The sequence below is a fragment of the Chiroxiphia lanceolata genome, chromosome 6 (genome assembly GCF_009829145.1).
Source record: "Chiroxiphia lanceolata isolate bChiLan1 chromosome 6, bChiLan1.pri, whole genome shotgun sequence".
Lineage (NCBI taxonomy): Eukaryota > Metazoa > Chordata > Aves > Passeriformes > Pipridae > Chiroxiphia > Chiroxiphia lanceolata.
Window position 1 is genome coordinate 31,773,220 of NC_045642.1, and position 6,079 is coordinate 31,779,298.

Consider the following 6,079-nt stretch of genomic DNA (forward strand, 5'->3'; position numbering starts at 1 on the left):
CTGGATTTTCATGAGGTAGCCACAAAAATAAAGATTGCAAAAAAGAAACAGCGACCACCTCTCCAGATTTAAGGAGATACTTTGCTGTAGTTTTGTAAGAGGATCTCATCTATCTCTTTAATAAGTAAAGAATTTGGGTGACACAGGACCTTCTTGTCTCCAGTGGAGAACATTTTTTCCCTGGGGAACCTGAAGCTCAGTTATTAAAAATGAAAATCTGTCTCAGCCTTTCAACTCTGTTCTTGGAAACACCATCTGTTAAAAAGGGGAGAGTTAAAAAGGAGCCAAACAGAGGGACCTTTTCCAGATAAAGCTTTCCTGTGATCTTGGTACCAGGACGGCTGCACCCAGCTGCACAGGGGAGAACAGGTGAGCTATGATGCTTGTTATATATCACAGGAAATGCTGCTTTTCCTCTTAGATGCTGCCTATCTGGAGTGCTGTGCTGCACATTCACAATTCAAACCCAAAAAACCCCCTCTTTCCAAAACTGCCTGGTGCAACTCCCCAGGCTGGTGTGGGAAATGGGTTTTCACGAGTATTAGAGGTACTGAGGTGAAGTGCTGAATCATTAGTTGCAAACATTCCTTCAGGAAAATTGTAAGGCGTCCTGCTCTGCCAAATTCTTTTCAGACTTGTTTTCCAGGTTTTGAGATCTATCAGGAAGCTGTTTGTATTTTCCTACCCAAACTGTAAAAGTCTATCCATCTTAGTTTTACTGGAATTCGGAGATGATTTGCCACTGGATTTACTGCAAGAAGATTAAGGTCCTCAGTTTTATGTTAGTTCTCAAAAGTATGCATTAAAAGATACTGCATTGCAATGAATGCAGTGAAAACAAAAAGTCAAGGCAGCAAAAGGAAACTTTTCTACAGACAGTGGATTTTTTTGCCTTCATAGCAATCTTTAATTTTTGTGTTTTATTAAAACACTTCTAACACAAGCAGAGTACATTAATGTCATTAGCTGAAGACAATAAAGACAAAGATAAAAAATTACTTCAAGAATATTCTCTGAGTAGTGAAACGGGACATCATAGATTTACATATGAAAATGGAGGGTCTGAATTTACAAACAACAGTGTCCTCACACAGAGACTCTGCTCAAAGGTATTCTGAGCTGATTGAATATTCAATGCCCTGTAAGCCTTTATGATAGGAAAACCTGCAACTGGAAAAAAAACAAGTCAATTTTATATTTTTCTATTCTATATTTTTAATATCTATCTTTTCATATATTTTTAAATAGGTTACAATGTGAAGCACTCAGCAGCTTCTAGCACTAGATCTTCCTTTTGAACTATTGACAGAATTAGGTAATTCTGGTTTTATTCTCACTTTTACTTTCTAGCTCCAGTTTGAATTTTATTGCACCTAGGACTTAATGCTCCACTGTGCTGAACACCCTGAATGGTCCTGTATTGCCGCAGAAAACATAAACAGTCAGTGCTTCAGGTCAAGTTTCTCTGCTATATCTTCACATTCAGAATTGTTGAGCTCTACTTTTCCATCATTTTCCATCTAAATATGAATGTTTTTGAGATCAGACCTCAAGAAGTAACACTGACCATTTACCAAAATGAATGCAATACTCTCTGCTGGTTCCAGCCAAAGGTCTTTGTAGCCCAATGTGCAGTCTTTGGCAGTTCTTTGCCAAAACACATGACACACAAATGCAATGTTCCTCTTCTGTAAGATGAGAACAGTGATACCTCTGTACTCTACAGGGATTACATGCAACGCACTTTGTTAGGACCAGATTCTGCAAGGACTTCTGTCCTGTGAGTAGCACTGAGAATAATGAAAAAACTGAGAATTTAGAATCTGTGTATGGGCCCCAAGATAGGAACAATCATTGTCATCAGTTTAAAAAGCAATGGAAAAAATAAAATTGGGGATACATAAAAATGTATCAGATATTTTGAACTTGAGATTTCAACATAATTTTCCACCCAAGCTCATTCGCACTGGTACAGGTTGCTAAGGGAGGTTATGGAGTCTCCATCCCTGGAAATATTCAAAAGCCATCTGGACATGGTCCTGGACCACCAGCTGTAGGTGGCCGTGATTGACCAAGGGGGTTGGACCAGATGACCTCCAGAGGCCCCTTCCAGCCTCAGCCATTCTGCAGTTCTGTGATAACTGAGCTCCAAAATCAGTCTCAGCCAGAGAACCCTTGCAGGCAGTGAAGTGTGGTGTCAAGCTTCAAGGTTACACATTAGCCAGCTGTGACATTTAACAGCACCATAACTTTTCATGCAGTGATATAAAGACCTAATGCTGCCCTGCACTGAGTATACTTGGTGAGTCCTGAGTATAGTCAGTGTTCATTACCAATCACGTGTAAAAATGTTCTTGGTATCTTACCCCTCTGAAGTCAGTTTGCCTTTGGCAAGGAGTGGATCAGGCCTTAACAGAATGAAGTTGCAACTCTGTAAAGATTAGACATAGATTTTACTTTAATATCGAGCCCTTACGAAGTCTCAGTAGTGGAGTCAAACATCTGAGGAATTTTATGCTGCAGGAGTTGGTCCAGAATCCAAGAAGGACAGATGATGAAGGAGAAGCAAACTCATAAGAATGAGATGGGAAAAAGCAGAAGAGAGAGTATAAGAGTACAGAATCAGGAGGAAAAGATGGGCCATGTAAGAAACCCAGAGATGTGAGCAAATGCTGGTTTTGGTCTCTTTTTTTCAAAAAAAGGGAAGAGAAATCTTCATGGAAACTTCCCCCACATCATTAGCAGGCTGTAGAAATTCTGTAGAATTGGACAACTGCTTAGAGAAAATGAAATTGTATAGCAAGTGTTTATGAGAGGAGGAGAAAAAGAGAGAAGAAGAGAGAGAGAAAGAGAAAAAGGAAGGAAGGTAGGAAGGGGGAGAAGGGGGGAGAGAGAGAAAGAGTGAAAGAAAAAAAGGAAAGAAAGAAAGAGAGAGAAAAAGAAAGAAAGAAAGAAAGAAAGAAAGAAAGAAAGAAAGAAAGAAAGAAAGAAAGAAAGAAAGAAAGAAAGAAAGAAAGAAAGAAAGAAAGAGAAAGAAAAAAAAAAGAAAAAAGAAAGAAAGAGAAAGTGAGCAGGTGAGCAGGGAGGAAAAATTCAGGCTGACCCCAGTATACGAGAGCATGTTCAGTAACATACAGAAATGTGGATGCCTCAAGCCTGGTTGACAGTGTTTCCCTCAGCCCCGTTGCCTTTAAGGCATGAGTGGATTTGCAGGGCTGACAGTCGAAAGGCTGAATGGAAAATGCAAACGTCTGTCTTCGGTGTTTGCAGTAGGAGTCAAGCACAGCATCCCAAGAGAGGCTGAAGCATTTTCCCAAGGCACTGTCATTATCTGGGGAGAAAAAAAGTGTTTCAATTTTGGTTTCAGAAGAGCAAAAAGGAGGAACCCTGGTGAGCTGCCTTAAAATTTGCTTCCTTCAGAAAACAACTCCAACAGCATTATCCTCTCACTTTTATATATAGTCAGCAAGTGATCCTGCTCCCAAACACATTAAAATGTGCAGCACTTACTCCTACCAGCACTGGGTGCTGAAGCTAGTGAGCTCTTCCATCAGGACAGAGGCCAGCCTTCTCCAAGAGGTTGGCTCATGTAAGGAATGCACAGGGATAGTCAAAACTTGAAATTCAAGACTTTTTTTCTGCCACACACAACAGTAAAATGTGGCAGAACACAGCAAGCCCGCTGATATGTATCAGAGCAGAAGACAGTGTTTTCCAATCCTTGGAATTCAGATTGAGCCCCCTGAAAAATCATCCAATTGACCAAATGTTTTCAAGATAAAATAAATAGAATCAACCCTGCATGGTTTTTTTGTTCATCCTTTGCTTTATGATCCATGAGGCTACTCTTAATTTCCCTATTCCAACCATGAGAGCTACAAAAATAGAAAAATAGAAATGAAAACTGAGTTCATCGGACAGGACTAACCCCACCAAAGTCAAGTTGGCCCTGTGTGGGTTTTGGAGCCCACCCAGGCAGAGCAGCTGGCAAGACCCATGCCTAAGATCACAACATACTCTGCAATTACAGCACAGTGCTGACAACAGAGTTTTGTCAGTAAAATAAGAAGAAATAATTCTGAAGACATGTAGGGGATATGTAGGGGGGGCTAACTAAATAAAAGAAGCAATTTTGTTCACTATTTTTATGAGCAGTAGAGCAGGCTGACAGAAAGGTTATAGGATGGCACAGTATTTCCATCCACAGATGTCACAGGGACACTACTGCACGTGGTTTAAGATTAATCTCTTGAATCAAAATGCCGCCATGTACACTAATGAGCAAAAACCTCTCAGAGTACCCATCCCTGGGGCTCCTATTCCCAGGTAAGAAGCTTGTCTCCGTACTATTGTAGAAACTCTCTCAGTAGAGTGCAATGAGGTTGGTGGTATAATTTGCCCCCAGTTCACAATTTTCCATTTCAGACTCGCTGTCTCTGTCTTGGTTTCGGTCTATTTACTCGGAGCCATTTCTTAACAATGTCTAATTTCCTCAAGGAATCCCTCTGAGTCCCCTCTCTTAGAAATGCTGCCATATCTTTTTTTTTAATCACTGAAAGGCACAAATATCCTTCCTGAGCCCTCTTACCATCTAGCCTGATTATATACATAGATTTCAGTTTCCATACATTTTCTACACAGTAGGAGTTCCCAAAATGCAGCCTCTGGGGATACAAAGTGTGGCTCAATGAGATGAAAACAAAGCCAATCAGGTACTGTTCTTACTGTTAATGAGCCTAACCAGCAGGCCGTTATTACTCAGTCTGCAAGGCATATGTGGTTCGAATCATAGCACATTCATTTTTTATTTATAGTGATACACACTCAAATTAGAAATAGCCCTCCAGCAGCTGGCATTTTGCCAGGGCCTGACCATCACTGTGATAAAATTTGAATATCTTGAAGATACAGAATGCTTTTTGTCACCTTTTTTTTTTTAATAGCATTCTTCTCTCCTCCTACTCAGAACTCCCGTGACTATCAAAAGTGGACAGTGAGGCTTAAATTAATTTAGGATCCTGACCCTTACTGAAAATGAAAGAGTCCTTTTGCTTTCTTACTTCGTGGTGAGGTAAAAATCAAACATGAGCTGATCTTCTCGTACATAAGCAAAGGCTCAAGTCTTCTGGCAAATAAAAGAGTAGAAATGAACGCTTGGACAAGAACCATAAGGAAATGGGTTCTTGGAGGAAATGAACATTACTAGCCTATTAATCTATTAATGGCAACTGTAAATACCTCACCCAAAATCACAGTGACTCTGAAACATTTAACTGGAGAGGCTCACAGAGCCTGGCCAAGACAATGTGATACAAGGAAACCACAGTAATTAGCCTCACCTCGCCAGTCATCGGTTTCCAATCTAACCCCTCCTCTGAGTTTAAGTTACAAACCTCAATAACTGTGTGGCAGACTTGACAGCAATTAACATTACTCAGCTGCCAGCTGGGTTTTAAAATCTCCTTTCCAAGAGATCTTGTTACGCAGGTTTCAAAAACATCCTGACAGGGTGCTGCTGCACGGCGAGGACCTAGGTTTTGCCTCGCTCAGCTCGGTGAGGGGGACTTGGTGAATCAGTGGGAGAGGAAGGATAAATGGCACCAAGCTGTTGTTTGGAGCATGAAGCTTGGCTTTTTTTTTTTTATGGGTTTGTTTTTGGGTTTTTTCTGATCTTCTCATCGAGGGGCTTCACAGAATGCACTATTGAGAATTTTTCTTTATTAGTTTATTCTTTAGTCCTGTGTATTGCTACTCATCTACACTAAGAAGCACGACATGCTGCGAAGGACTCCTTGACCATCACACCTCAGCATTCAGACTTTACAAGTCAAAGAGAACTTTCTAACTTATCTAAAGACAAGAAATCAGGGTTTTGTCGGAAGATAACTAGCTGGAGTCATACTCCCATCAGAGTTAAAACTAGCCCAGCGTGCGGGTGGCTCAGCCCCTGGCCGGGGATGACTGCCGGGCTGCGGGACCGGTCTGGTCCCGGCTCCATGGCTCCGTCCCGCTGAGAGCTGACCGGTACCGACTCCCTCCCCGCTCCCACCTGGATCAGGACGGAGCGGCTTCGCCCCCG